This window comes from Gymnodraco acuticeps, unplaced genomic scaffold, assembly GCF_902827175.1.
Source record: "Gymnodraco acuticeps unplaced genomic scaffold, fGymAcu1.1, whole genome shotgun sequence".
Classification (NCBI taxonomy): Eukaryota; Metazoa; Chordata; class Actinopteri; order Perciformes; family Bathydraconidae; genus Gymnodraco; species Gymnodraco acuticeps.
Window position 1 is genome coordinate 1,731,356 of NW_022992085.1, and position 15,939 is coordinate 1,747,294.

The following is a 15,939-nucleotide window of genomic DNA, read 5'->3' on the forward strand; positions in this document are numbered from 1 at the left end:
AGGTGAGGCCCCACGCAGTCTGCATGATCGGCCTGTAGGGATTCCGGGAAGGACGGCTCTGGGTTATGATCACAATGTAAATGTTTGATTCCAGCTTTTGGACCTTTGTTTCATATAATCTTACCCCACTCTCTCTCCCCCCATGTGTACACTTTGTCAAACAGAGGTAAAAAGGCCAAACGGGGGTTATATCTCTTAATTTTCCTGTGTACTAGGCTATAACCCATGTGTAATGCAACATGCTGCTATTACAAAAAATACATCTTATCTAATCTAAGAGGTTTGCAGGACTTTTAATTGTACCAGTTCTCCACTACTGAATCAGAGGCCTCTCCTTTATATAAATTATCTGAGTACTTCCACTAGCAGTTTGACGCCTCTCCCTATACGCACGTGCTGACTTTTTTCAGATACCTCCGCTGCCACTCACGCTCGTACGCATGCGCGGTGCCTGCAGTGTCATCATCACCATCCCAGAAGTTGTCCAGTCTGTGGTGATACCCCGAGCTGCTGCTGCTGGAGGATCGACGTTCAGCCATTGTCAATACTAAGGACACCCCGGGACTCACCCACTCACAGCCGAACCGAGCCCCACCGGGTCCGGCCGAACACCCGAACACAGCCCCGGTGAGTGAACGGACCAACCGTCGAGACAAAGAGGCAACCGCTGAATAAAACGGCTCTTTTTTGGAGGTGGGGGGGTTATGCTCAACTTGTGCTGAACGACTAGTTGTGTAAATTGGCTAGCTCCGCTCCTCCATTAGCTTAACCAGTGCATCCTTCTGCTTTCGTTACTGTTTCCTCATTGCGAGACATGATTTAAAGAGCGTGCTTCACCGGGCAGTTGTTTAACCGACGTGGTTACATTAATCGGTGCCGTGATGCTGGCGCTATTTTTTTAACATTCATTTAAGTGAAGTCAGGGAGGCTGGCCGGGTGTTTGACAGCCCGGTGCTGCGGGTCACTCAGCGGGTCGGCTCAGTGCCAGAACCGACAGCTTATGGACTCAAACACACACACACACACACACACACACACATACACACACACACACACACACACACACACACACACACACACACACACACACACACACACACACACACACACACACTCAAACACACACACGCGCGCGCACACGCACTCACACAGAAGAGGTTTGATTTGCAGTCCATTTGCCCGCAGCCCTTTAACGTGTTATCTGTATCCTGAGCTGAATGAGCTTCACATGCTGGCTCGTTCGAGGGGCTCAGCTCAATGGAGAGATCACATGCGCTGCCCACCATTCATCCCCATTGTCTCTACTGTCTATTACTGTAGAGGAAAATACTGTACTGTATTTAGGTGCAATATAGTGCTATTTGTACAGTTCTTGAGTAATTTATGGTTTTTATACACTACAATTTAGAGGGTGTGCTTTTTACTGGATTACTGTAATTTTAGAGCTTGTGTTAAAAGCTATTATTAAAACGAAATGTGATCAAAGAAGCATTAACTCAAGTATTTTGAGTTATATGTATGTCCAGTGCTTAAATCTTTGTATTTAAAAATAAAATATGATCAATTAAATGTAATATAGAGCACTTTTATACTCTACTTACACTAAGCAGTTCTCAAAAAGAAACTCCAATTATTTAGATCATCATGTAACTGTGATTTATTAAAACAACGCAGTACCAACAGAATTCACATAGTACACAGTACGTAATAAAACAGGACTAAATTCAATGATATTCAAAGCCAACATGAAATGGTGGATCTTCACTAATGGCGCGTTTCCACTGCAGCGGGTAGCCCCGTTTAAGCGTCCTTAACCGTCCTCAAGCGGCCAGGCCGGTTTTTGGTGGCGTTTCCATATAGCCTAGTACCGGCTAGCGGGTACTTTTCCCCTCTTTTTCCGGCCCCATAAAATCGTGGTTCCCTCAGACCAGGGCCAGGGCTGAACTAGTGACGTCAACACTCTCGACTGCTGATTGGTCAGAGAGAATCGTCACAAGATTGCGCGCGAGTTCATCCCTAGCGTCGCATATATATCTAGAAGCAAGCTTGCAGCATTTTTATACACAGCATTTTGTAAACGGAGGAGCTACAAAAATGGCAATAAAAAAGAATCAGCATGACATGCCAAACAATATGAAATAAAAAAGCAGAACACAAATTAAAATCAATGGAATACATTTAAAAATATGTTGCAGTTCTCTGCTTAAAACACAACGCCATCATATTAATTACATCCGGCATTCAGGCATGGTATTTATTGCATATCAGGTTAGGAAGGTGCATCTGCTAACACTTCACTATCTGCACATTTGGAATATAACACAAAGACAATCAGGATATGAAAATGATGGCGTCTTTGTGTTGGTGAGCTAACAGTCTGTGAACAACAGTCTGGAGCTTCACTTCCTGATAACACATTTTTCTCACTAACAATTTTGAGGATTTAGTGCCAGTGGGCCAGAGCTCTCCCGAATTTCATAGCAGAGAAAAAAGCTACTTTTAATTACAGCATCTTCATAACAGATTCATAACATATGAATTAAAAGACACACCCCAAGTGTTTTTATGCATTTAATACAACATTTCTATTCCAATTGGTTTAAAACATATATTTTAACTTTCAACACAGATGTCAGCTTTGTCACTAGTCAAGTTTCTTTCTACAAGAGCATCAGCCTGTAAAGGATGAAACTGTAGAGCAGCCTTACCATTTTAATACACCTTGCTCATGTTCATATTCTCATATATTTATATTCATTACCAACAGGCTGGACATAATGTAATTCACTTTCACAATCATTGTAAACATCTAGGGCCAGCACTTTCTTCAGTTCACCTTACTGTTGTTCTGTTTATACATGTTATTCTTATATCCTTGTGTGACCTGTACCCGTCCTGTGTTTTTTCCTTATTGCTAATTATTATCTTATTGTCACCTAGGCAAGAGGAAACGAGGAGGAGAGCTTCTTCTGCATTTCGTCTTGATATACGCAGCCTACTTTGCATTACATTCCTGTTTGCTGTGATCCCTTTCCTTCTTCTCGCTGTGATCCCTTTCCTTCTCGCTGTGATCCCTTTCCTTCTTCTCGCTGTGATCCCTTTCCTTCTTCTTGCTGTGATCCCTTTCCTTCTTCTCGCTGTGATCCCTTTCCTTCTTCTTGCTGTGATCCCTTTCCTTCTTCTTGCTGTGATCCCTTTCCTTCTTCTCGCTGTGATCCCTTTCCTTCTTCTTGCTGTGATCCCTTTCCTTCTTCTTGCTGTGATCCCTTTCCTTCTTCTCGCTGTGATCACTTTCCTTCTTCTTGCTGTGATCCCTTTCCTTCTTCTCGCTGTGATCCCTTTCCTTCTTCTCGCTGTGATCCCTTTCCTTCTCGCTGTGATCCCTTTCCTTCTCGCTGTGATCCCTTTCCTTCTTCTTGCTGTGATCCCTTTCCTTCTTCTTGCTGTGATCCCTTTCCTTCTTCTCGCTGTGATCACTTTCCTTCTTCTTGCTGTGATCCCTTTCCTTCTTCTCGCTGTGATCCCTTTCCTTCTTCTCGCTGTGATCACTTTCCTTCTTCTTGCTGTGATCCCTTTCCTTCTTCTCGCTGTGATCCCTTTCCTTCTTCTCGCTGTGATCCCTTTCCTTCTTCTTGCTGTGATAAAAAGCCACACACCAAGAAACAAGTACACGATCGCTTCCATATCCTCCATTGTTGTGTGTGAGTTGTGTCGCATTGAAGATGACGCCACTGCAGTTTTATCTCAGCGTCGCTCCGCCCAAAAAGCCGATCGCCCCGCCTACACTGCGTTGCTACCCCAGGTCCTAAACTGTAATGGAAATGCGCCACGGCCTGGGCCGGCCAGCGAGGCAGCCCGAGGCCTGAGCGAGGACGCTTAGGGACGCTTAAACGGGGCTACCCCGCTGCAGTGGAAACGCACCATTAGTGTAATGAAGTATCATTATAGATAATTATGAGCTACTGTGCGTCATATCAAGTAGTTTAAACAGGCTCCATCTTTTACCTGCTGCACTGTTAAAGTGATACACACATTACTACATCAATAGTTATCAGTGTTTCCCCTAGGTTTACTGCTTTGTGGGGGGGGGATTATTGTTATTGATTACTGCATCAGTGTTTCTTAGGGTCAAAAACACTAAACTTACAATGAAAGCGTGTAGTTTATTTAATAAAAGAGCACATGTTCAATGTGAAAAGTGACAGTAAATATAGATTAGTTGCAATTTGGTGCTATATATTTAAAAAAAAAATATATATATAATTTATATAATACTTTGAATTTCAGGGGGGGCGCGGGGCTCTGTTGGCGGTTGAGTTCTCTGGAAGACTGGCAGTTGAATATTTCCCTCTTGCATTGAGTCACTTCTTTAGACTCAGATCTAAGTGAATTATAGTATCGTGTGTTTGAATGTTTCTGTTCTCAGGAATCTGCTGATCAGGTTACTTCTGCTGCTTTTCCAAAACTAACTTACGCAGTTGTGGTTTTCCTTGCGCTCTCATTTTCTGGCAGCCAAGGTTAACTGTAGACAGGTACCTTCATTGTGCAATCTTTATAGTTGTGTGTTATCATTATTGCTATGACCTGCCAGGAAAAATGTGAAATGCTTATTCAAACTTGAGCGTGTATTCAAATTCTGACTTGGTGCTTTCAGCTTATTGGTATTGGTGATTGTTGGCAGGTATCCATCGAAGTGGGAAGTGGTGAATCACCTTAGTGAATGATAGAGACGTGGTTTGTTGATGATTTACCTAACTATTATCTATTTAGTTATCAGGCTAATGAATGAGGAATGTTGTTTCAGCCTGAGGCTTAATGAGTGGAGACGTGTCAGTTCTGGTTGCTGTTCTTTCTGACTGCATAATGTGAGAAAGCCAATCGGGTTGGTTAGGAGGGAAAGCCTCAATTGGAACCGGATGTGGATCGAGCTTATGCCTGAGGTTATTATTCATTTGTAGCCCTCGAAAATTCCCAAGTTGAATGGGCTGCAAACAACGATTACTTTTATCCATTAATATGTCAATAATGGTTTTGCCCGTCCAAAGCACAAAGATGTATTCAGTGTCATGTGATATCAAATAGAGAACAGCAAGAACACATTCATATACAAAGGGGTTGAAATGAAAACTAACTAATGATTAATGGATTATCAACATGTTTTGATTATTTTACGATGAAATGTTTTTTTATTGGACTAATCATTGCAGCTCTATTCACCGGCCACATTCAAACATTTCACAGCAATTACGTATGGGGAGAAGGAAAGAGCCTTTGTGGGCAGGGGCCAGTTTAAATGCAAAATCTAGAAATAATAATGGATGCACTGGATGTGCACTTGCACACACTTTTGGATGCACCTGTTGTTCACATAGTCACAGGGAAAAACAATTAAACCTGTGCACTGTGTCCTTGAGCTGGTGTGTGTGTGTGTGTGTGTGTGTGTGTGTGTGTGTGTGTGTGTGTGTGTGTGTGTGTGTGTGTGTGTGTGTGTGTGTGTGTGTGTGTGTGTGTGTGTGTGTGTGTGTGTGTGTGTGTTCAGACCATGCACACGTGTTTGAATGAGGATGTATGACATGGGAAACACTGAAATGATCTCATCCTGTCTCTCAAAGGTTCACCACTGGCTGAACAACATTTGCTTACAGTTAAATGCAAAAAAACAGTAAGCATGATGTTCAGTAAACGACCAGTCAAATTCGAAGGATCCAATGTGTTTTTAAACGGAGCAGAAATAGAACTAGTCTCCCACTTCAAGTATCTTGGAGTCATATTAGACTCAAACTTGACTTTTAAGAAACATATCAAGAAAGTATCCAATACCGTTAAATTCAACTTGCAACATTTTAAACAAATCAGACCTTTCTTAACTGTCAGTGCTGCAAAGTCAGACCTCCACTGTGTGATTCTATCCCACATTGAACACTGTTTGACAAACTGGTCGTTTGCTTGTGCCACAAACCTGAAACCCACAGAACATCTGTTCAAGAGAGCGATCCAGGTGTTTGACAGAAAGCCACATTCATACCACCACTGAGCCATCCTTGAGAAACACCATTTCTTGAGTTTTGACAATTAAAAGTCTTTTAAAAGTATGTGTTTTTGTTAAAGGCAGCTCATTGTGGAATAGCCTCCCAACTGAGACACGGGATTGTCCCACTGTCAATAGCTTCAAAGGTCAACTCAAAGAATGGTTGAGAAACAAACAGATGTGCAATCACCGCTAAATGCACTTTAACACAGGGGCATCTCCTCTCGCACTTTATGTATCTCTTGTATCTTATCTTGCACTCAATATGTTGTTGCTGCTATATTGTATTGACATGTGGTAAATACTTGTGTATGTTGCTCTTTTGCATATCATGTATTTATTTTTTGCTATGTTTACAAATGTCATGTTCTTATATGTTGTATGTCAGGGACTACGGATGGAAATGAGCTCAAATCTAAAATCCGGCATGTTTACATATGCGTTCATTAATGTGCATTGTCCCTATTCAAATAAACGATGAGATGAAAATGATCTATTTGGAGTGCACTCAGAAGTGTTTGAGAGAAGGATATATGAGGCAACAATCATATTAGTTAATGTCTTTGATATTTAAGTGGTCATTAGTGCCACAGAACAGATATATAATGCTTGGTAAAGGCACGTAATGTGTATCAGTTGTCTTGTTTGAGACTGTGTGCAAAACAGGCTTTATGTTACGCTAAGTAACCCTAGTGTCATTTATTTATGAGTGTTTTAGAGTTTAGTCAAATAAAAAAAGTACCCTTGCTACCCCCCCTTCTTCCTTCCTTCCCTTCACACTCTTCACAAGTTTTCTAAGAGTTGCTTTAGTATCCTGTCTTTTGTGTGCGCTACGTAGAGCATTTGGGAAACCAGATTAGACGGCATCTTAATCATCATTTTCATGTGTCCTGAAGTTGAACCGTGTGATGTTTGGGTCAAGTCAGTTATCCAAAAAAACGGCTTTGGCACATATAGGTTATTTCTAACTTAGCGTCTGCTGAAACTATTATTTGTTATTTAAGTGATTTCCAGGTAACTTCAGGCCCTCAACAGCCTCCAGTAAAGGGAGGGTTTGTAACTGCACAATGAATGGCCCCATTTATAACTCCTCGAGGAGTTGTCCTGCTTTGCTGGTGCACACCCACACAACAGACACACACACACACACACACACACACACACACACACACACACACACACACACACACACACACACACACACACACACACACACACACACACACACACACACACACACACACACACACACACACACACACACCTAACTAACTCCAGCACAGCGCTAGGGTCTCCAGAGACAGAGAAACATAAATCCATGAATCCCAGATGCCTGCTTCGCTTCCTATTAAATCCAGGCTTACAACTGGTTGTATCACATTCCTCCTCCGTTTTTGTTCCATTTTAACATTTGATGTGGGTCCTGGTTGCGACGTAAAATAACTTCAACAAAGTTTCTTGCTGTTGCCGAAGCCAAGTTCACACCACATGTCTTTCTAAGTGATCAGATCTCTGTACTGTTCACACTACACAACTTACTGGCTTGAAGGTGTTGTGATTTCCCCACGACATCACCAGGGGTTCACACACTACAAGCTTTCTCACAGTGAGTGTCCCCAAAATGTACTGCGAGAAGTACAATTGATGACAATACCATGTATTGTTGATGCACACATGGTCACAGAACAGTTTCCACATGTCTTTACGATGTATCCATTAACCTCCAGATGCAACAACAACTAGTCTGTTTTGGGCAACACATGGCACACACAATTACAGACAGCTCCGCCCCCAGGGTTCCCCTCCACCCATTTCTTGCACTTTGATTGGCTGTAGCTCCGTGACAGTCCGCAGATATCTAGCCTGCTAGATATCTGGAATGCGTCTAGGTTTTAAAACGACATAAACACGTGAAGAGAGCCAGGGGGGAATACAGAGTGAGACTGGAGATGTGATAGTGCAAATAGTCACGGTATTAAGTTGATCTCATAAGTGGGATTTATTGCAGAATGATCCTAATAATATATGGTCCATTTGACTGCTTTGAAGTGTAGACGGGAACATTTACATTTTGACTGATTGATTGACAAGAGTCAAGACAGATAGACAGTTCGTGATCTCTCCATACTAATTTTCTTGTACAACAACACGGGCTAGTAAAACATGTTAACATGCAACGTTAAATAAACCGGTTTGTGTGAATGCCCTATACATTGACAGCACATACTCACAATTTAGAAGCTGTCACTTGGGATTGGGAATGCCTGGTGTTTCTGCTTTTGAAAAATTACTAACTCATCAGCATTTCAAAATATTTGTATATTGGTTTCCTGTTGATGGACTAAGCAGCCAAATGTTTTACTGATCCATGGAATCTAAATTGGTACCACTTCCAAATGTTTGTTTTCTTTTGAAGTCAATGCAGTCTGGTCCTAAGTGTTTCATGTGAGAACTGAAGGAGGTCTGACTGCAACGATCCTCCTGCAGTCATCACATTCCTCCTCAGCGCAGGAAGGCTGTGCTGCAGCGCAGGTCAGGACCCGATGCTTAGTTTACTGCTGGTTCGGTTAGCTCTGATGTGTCACGGCCACTTTGGGACTTGTTTTTGTCTGTAGATGTGCTCTGAAGAGAAGCACATTTAATGCAGGATAAGTTGGATTTCCCTGAAAAACAATGTATAGTCTTTCGTGTTGTCCTGGCGATGGACTTTCTTTTTTTGAATATTCTCTTTTGAGTTAAATAGTCAGTGGTGTGCCTTTACGTTCTTCTGATGCTGTGTTTGGGACGTTTCTTGACTTTAACCTCTAACAAATCATAGCAAACGGGTGCCAAGGATGGGGCTCAATGGCAAATACAGTGCCAATCAGTGTTTCTGCCAGACCAGGGCTGAGAGGGCGTCCACCCCGAGAGCGGGGGGGGGGGTGTGACGTGAATTTTGAATTGAGCCGTCCCTTATAGATACTATCTCTTTACGTATTGGTGATGGGAATTCCGGCTCTTTTTAGTGAGCCGGATCATTTGGCTCGGCTCACTAAGAAGAGCCGGCTCTTTCGCCTCCCAAGCGGCTCTTCATGTTACCCACAGTTTACCACGGAGCCTCAGTTTCACCGCTGCAAGGCTCCGGCGCTCGCAGTTCACGCGTGCTCCACTAGCACCCCCCGTCAAGGCCTGCCGGCAGTACACTTTCCGTCACAGGAACACGCTTTGCTGGCGGCGAAAAGAATCCCACCAGACTGCTTTGCCCCTCCAACAGATCGATGTCCTTGTCCTTTTTCCTTTTCGTAATTTCAAGCGATAAAAACTCGATCTTCTCTCGAATTATACATTTTTTTGGACGCCCTCGGCTCGAGTTCAGGGCGTTCCGAGCTGAATAAGGGCGTCAAATGACGGCAAGACAAGAAACGCTGGTGCCAATCAAATGCTACTATAGCTAGATGAAATGCCGGACCTCACTTTGAGAATCCTTGGAGAGCTTCAGTGACTGTTGAAGAGATGAATGATAAATGTTGTCACACCCATGTGATGGTATGCATGGCTCTGTGTCAGTGAGGGGACTGGAGAGAGGACTATGTGGCAAACAGCTCTGTGAGCAACATGATAGGGCAGACAGTCTCTGCCAGGAGTACTTACCAGGATGACCTGCTGTCACTACACAGAATGAAATCTCTTCTAAGGTTGTAATAAAAGAGTGGCTGATACCTCAGGGACTGAGTAGTATGCCATTAAGTTGGATTTAAATACCACTCGAACATTTGAATGGTGGTAAATTGCTTGTCTTGTTCACTTGTGTCAGAGTTGAGTGACTTAAAGTCTCACAGCTTACAAACTATTAACAGAAACATTTACTGCTGAAACAATACTTGTTTGGTTGTTTATGCAAATGTGTGTTGAATGTTGCCAACAGAGAGAGACAAGTATAGGAAATGAAACTGCCTAGTCTTGTTCGCATTACCGGATGTGCTGACTTTGGTTTCTGTCATAATCTGTTTGTTGGTTGGTCCTCACGTCTGTCTGATGACTAAAGTTAGAAGTCTTTTAACCTGAATGACTGGGCACCCTGTCTTTGCTGGTACAATATATCAGCTTTTTTAAAATATGTGCAATGTATGAAGATAATCATTCATTCAAAGAGGAAGACTTACTTGAAAATGATGATTATCAGGTCAAACCAAACTGCGTTGGCCTGAATTTGGCTGTTTCCTTTTCAGAAACTGTTGCACAGATCTTATTTAAAGTGTGTAGTAATGTAACCATTTACGAAGATCATAAGATAAAGCGTGCCACATGTTTGCAGATATCAGATCAACAGCCCTGTATGTCTATCTAATAGTATTCCTCTCAAGCTCCTGCAGTCTTAAAGTGGAGTTTAAACATTAACAGTATGTGGCAACTCCAGAGTGACAGCACCCACTTCAATAGGTTGATGTATTTGTTTGGGTGTATGCGTGGTGCTTGTTCACTGTGCTGGCTTACCTTTCTTGAGAACACTTCTGGCTGCATTCAATAATTGTTTAAATGACCGATATGAGGCAGATACACAGTCCTGATCCATTAGCTCATGTAAACTGCAATGGCTAATGTGTTAGCATAAGACATCCTGCCTTTACATCCTTTGTGCACACCTGATACATTTTCAGCAAGTCCAATATTCCCTCACCTCTTTAAGGCTGGTTTCATCAACCGACTCGTGAGAAAATATTTTCAGGCTAACAAGCAGCTTTTGTATTGGGTGTGTGCTTCGCCCTAAATAAACTCTGCCCCAGTCAATGGCAGAGAGAAAATTACACTCTTGGGAAATGTAACATGAACCTTAACCAGAGCAGAGACGTTACATCACAGGCAAAAACCTGATGTCATAAGTGGGGTTGAAACCTGCGTGACTTCATTGAGATGAGATGTGCACACAATCCTGAATCTGTATCAATCAATCAATCAATGTTTATTTATATAGCCCAATATCACAAATGTTACATTTGTCTCAGTGGACTTTACAGTTTGTACAAAATATCAGTATGACAATACGACACCCTCTGTCCTTAGACCCTCACATGACTCCGGATCCCGGCGTATATAGACACCAAAAAGAAAGACATTTGGGGAAGCTGGGTTAATCGGAACATGAGAGTACACAGGTATAGACAGAGAGAAGGAAGAAGTAAGATGTCCCCCGACAAACTAAGCCTATATCAGCAAAACTAGGGGCTGGATCTAATCAGCCCTAACTATAGGCTTTATCAAAAAGGAAGGTCTTAAGCGCACTCTTAAAAACGGATAGGGTGTCTGCCGCCCGAACACAAACTGGAAGCTGATTCCACAAATGTGGAGCTTGATAAGAAAAGGCTCTGGCTCCCATTGTACTTTTAGAGACTCTAGGAACAACCAACAACCCTGCATTCTTGGAACGCAATGCCCTAGTAGGACAGTAGGGTATAATGAGTTATTTAAGGTAAGATGGCGCCTGCCCATTAAGGGCTTTGTAGGCGAGAAGAAGAATTTTAAATTCTATCCTGTGTTCTATAGGGAGCCAGTGTAAGGCAGCCAGAACAGGAGTAATGTGGTCCCTTTTCCTAACCCTGGTTAGTACACGAGCTGCAGCATTTTGAATCAGCTGAAGCGACTTGACTGACTTCTTGGTACACCCTGATAATAAAGAGTTACAATAATCCAGCCTTGAAGTAACAAATGCATGGACTAGTTTCTCTGCATCGTTTTGAGGCAAGATATGCCTGATTTTTGCAATGTTACGTAGATGGAAGTAGGCGGTCCTTGAAATTGATTTTATGTGGGCGTTAAAGGATAAATCCTGATCAAATATAACACCAAGATTCCTTACAGTCTCACTGGAGGCCAAATTAATGCCATCCATAGTTAGTATATCCTTAGATAATTTGTTTCGTAGATTCTTCGGGCCAAGTACAATAACTTCAGTTTTGGTCGTGTTTAACATCAAAAAGTTTAAGGTCATCCACGTTTTTAAGTCCTTAAGGCAGTCTTGAATTGTATTTAGATGATTAATTTCATCAGGCTTGATTGATAAATATAGTTGAGTATCATCCGCATAACAATTAAAGTTTACAGAATGATTCCTTATAATATTGCCTAACGGAAGCATATATAATGTGAACAAAATAGGTCCGAGCAGTGAGCCCTGTGGCACTCCATGGCTAACTTTGGTTTGCGTGGAAGATTCATCATTGACACGTACAAACTGAGAGCGTTCAGATCGATAGGACCTAAACCAGTCTAAAGCAGTTCCCTGTATGCCAACTAAGTGCTCTAGTCTTTGCAATAGGATATCATGGTCGATAGTATCAAATGCAGCACTGAGATCAAGCAAAACAAGAATAGAGACACGTCCCTTGTCAGAGGCTATTAGAATGTCATTTGTGACTTTAACCAGAGCTGTCTCTGTGCTATGATGTGTTCTAAAGCCAGACTGAAAAGCTTCAAATAAATCATTGTTTTTTAAGTAATCACACAGCTGTTTTGCGACCGCTTTCTCAAGAATTTTTGAGAGGAACGGAAGATTGGAAATAGGTCTATAATTGGCTAAAACCTCTGGATCGAGGTTGTGCTTTTTAAGAAGCGGTTTTATCACTGCTACTTTGAATGATTGTGGAACATAGCCTGATAATAAAGACATATTCATAATATTTAATAAATAAGTGCTAATTAATGGAAAAACTTCCTTCAACAGCTTAGTTGGAATTGGGTCTAACATACACGTTGATGGTTTAGAAGAGAGAATCATTGAATTTAATTGTTCAAGGTTTATGGCTGAAAAGCATTCTAGTTTACTATCTAGTGTAATATTAGAACTTACGTTTCCGGGAGCTGTTGATAACACTATACTGGTCAAAGGCAAGAGGTCATTAATTTTGTTTCTAAGAGTAACAATTTTATCGTTAAAAAAGCACATAAAATCATTACTACTGAGTGCTATGGGAATAGAAGGCTCAATCGAGCTGTGGCTCTCTGTCAGCCTGGCTACAGTGCTGAAAAGAAATCTTGCATTATTCTTATTCTCATCTATTAATGAAGAGTAGTAGGCTGCTCTCGCTTTACGCAGTGCTTTCTTATATTCATTGAGAGTAATATGCCAAATTAAACGAGATTCTTCAAGTTTAGTGGAACGCCATATCCTTTCAAGTTGTCTCGACTTTTGCTTTATTTTGCGGGTTTCGGCATTATGCCATGGAGCTAATCTATGTTGTTTTATTTTCTTCTTTTTCAAAGGAGCAACAGAGTCTAATTTTATTCGCAGCGCATCTGTAGCACTATCAACAACATGATCAATTTGGGGTGGTGTACATTTTGTATAAGTTTCCTCCCTTACATGCAGACATGCTATCGAGTTAAGTATTGGTGGAATCTCTTCCTTAAATGTGGCTATAGCACTAACAGATAGGTTTCTGCTGCAGGAGCTTTTGACTAATGCTTTGTAGTCTCGTAACAGTACTTCAAAAGTTACTAAGAAATGGTCGGATAAAGCAGGATTATGCGGTTCGACTAATAGTTGCTCAATTTCAATACCATAAGTCAGAACAAGGTCGAGAGTGTGATTATAGCAGTGGGTTGGTTTATTTACACTCTGACAAAAACCAACAGAATCTAATATAGAGTTAAATGCAACAGTAAGGCTATTTCTATCGTCGTCAACATGAATATTAAAGTCACCTACGATAATTACTTTATCTGTTTTAAGAACCAAAGTTGATAAAAACTCAGAGAATTCAGATAATAATTCTGAATAAGGACCTGGTGCACGGTACACTGTAACAAATAAGATTGGCTGCAAAGTTTTCCAGGTCGGATGCGTAAGACTAAAAACGAGACTTTCAAAGGAGGTATAATTTAATTTTGGTTTAGTATTGATAAGTAAACTTGAGTCAAAGATTGATGCAACTCCACCTCCTCGGCCCGTGCCTCGGGCAATATGAGTATTGATATGGCTGGGTGGAGTGGCCTCATTTATGCTGACATATTCTTCATGTCTCAACCAAGTTTCAGTGAGACAGCATATATCAATATTATAATCTGATATTAAATCATTTACCAATATTGCTTTAGATGCTAGAGATCTTATGTTTAAGAGACCACATTTAATATTCCTGTTTTGTTGCACTGTAGTAGTTGTTACATTTACTTTTATTAGGTTATTATGTATGACACCTCTATTAGGTTTTACCTTAACTTGTCCTTGGGCAGACACACACACCGCTAATATTATCACACAGCTTGGCTAACCTAACTCCCCTGTTAAGGGGCTATGTTCATTTTCAGGTTCAGTTTTGTATTTAGTGTCTCTACTGTGACATGTCTCCATGCTTTAATGTTCAAAAAGCTCTTGATTTTTCTCACACTGCCTGTGCTGCAGCACCTCTTTTCACCCTCTGTCTGAAACCAGAGCCCAGTCTGCTCTGATTGGTTAGCTGGCCGGCTCTCTTATTAAGCCCACTCAGATTGTAAGCTCTCCAAAAAGAACCCCACAATTAACGGAGAGAAAAGGAAGAAACCTCACGTACAGCAACTGAGAAGGGATCCATCTCCAAGGATAACGTTAACATATTTGTAAAAGATGGATCTAGGAGGATGTCAACGAGCATACAGTGAGATCCTGTTGGCTGTAAACAGCTGACTACGGTCATAGAAGCTGCCAGAGTCATGGGACTCAAACATACAGTCTGTGTGCAAGCTGAAAGGAAAACAAAACAACTGAAAGCTGCCTAGAGGCCGAGAGGTGGGTTATCGTGCTCAGTGGGTTACTGAGTGGTGTAAAGCAAAATGGTGTGCTGGCATGACCTATAACTGCTGTAGAGGAATGAAATAACTGAAAGCTCAGCATTAACAAAAACACACATTCGTCCCACGGTTTTCTCTAACTGTAGACAAACACACTTAACATTTAGAGGAGGACAACCAGAAAGCGACAAGGAGTAAAAAGTTGTGTTTCTTCATGCATTGGTGTAAATATGTTTCATACGTTTTTGCCCTTATAATTGTTTGCAATCTTTGCTCTTTGTGGCGAGGAGATGGGATGAAAGATACAAAGCAGAAAAAAAGTAAAAAACAAACTCATTTTGAGCTCATGTGATGAGCATCAGCGGCTTGCAGGCACTGTGGCCTCAGACCTGAGTTAACCAGTTACTGTAATGTATGCTGGCAGTGTAATGATTGGCATAGCATGGTTGTTTAGAGCATGACTCACGCTAATGCCATGTAATAGAGCAAGACGTCTGGCAGTTCATTAGCACAGTCATTATGTTGGCTCAGTGAATCTCAATATTTTAGGGTTTCATCAATGCTAGTTTCTTATATGTGTCTCTTTATGTTAACTTACAATGACATCCTTAGTACTAGGGATGTAACCGAATATCCGAATAATCGTTCGTTGGAGTACTATTCGGGTTTCAATTTCGTTATTCGGATATACTTTTTTTTTTTTTTTGGCAGGCGCTCTGCACAGTGGCTGCCAACTTGAATTTATTTAAATCTCCAATATCAACGTAAGAGCTTGTGCCTCTTCGGCGGGTGCTAACACGTAACCATAAACTTTATCCTTTACTTTCTCCGTCTTGATATGTCGATATGACTTTTTCTCCGTTAATCTCCGTCGTTTCCATAGCAACAACAACTTCCTGTCAACAGCGCTAACTCTCCTTCAAAATAAAAGCATGTCCATACAAAATAGGAAGCCAAGCCAAATTACACTTAAATATATACAACTGCAACGAAAGTAATAAACACAATGCGATATCCTTTTCAATTTCAAAGAACACAAATTGGTTTGTATACATTAACAAATAACTATAAAACAACAATACTGTAGAATAACAAAATGAATGCCGTGAATAAACCGAAATACACGTGCTGAAGCAGTTCACTGCTGAATACTACGCACCCCCCCCCGT

At 41.4% G+C, this 15,939-nt stretch overlaps 1 protein-coding gene across 1 annotated transcript in view; it reads left to right on the forward strand.

Moving 5' to 3' along the window:
• The first annotated feature begins 472 nt into the window (after nucleotides 1–472).
• Nucleotides 473–15,939, forward strand: part of LOC117537362 (monocarboxylate transporter 1-like) — a 36,487-nt gene continuing 21,020 nt past the window's right edge. Inside the window, exon 1 of the mRNA XM_034202547.1 lies at nucleotides 473–627. The gene's annotated coding sequence lies outside the window, so the exon portion shown is untranslated. The remainder of the gene's footprint in view (nucleotides 628–15,939) is intronic.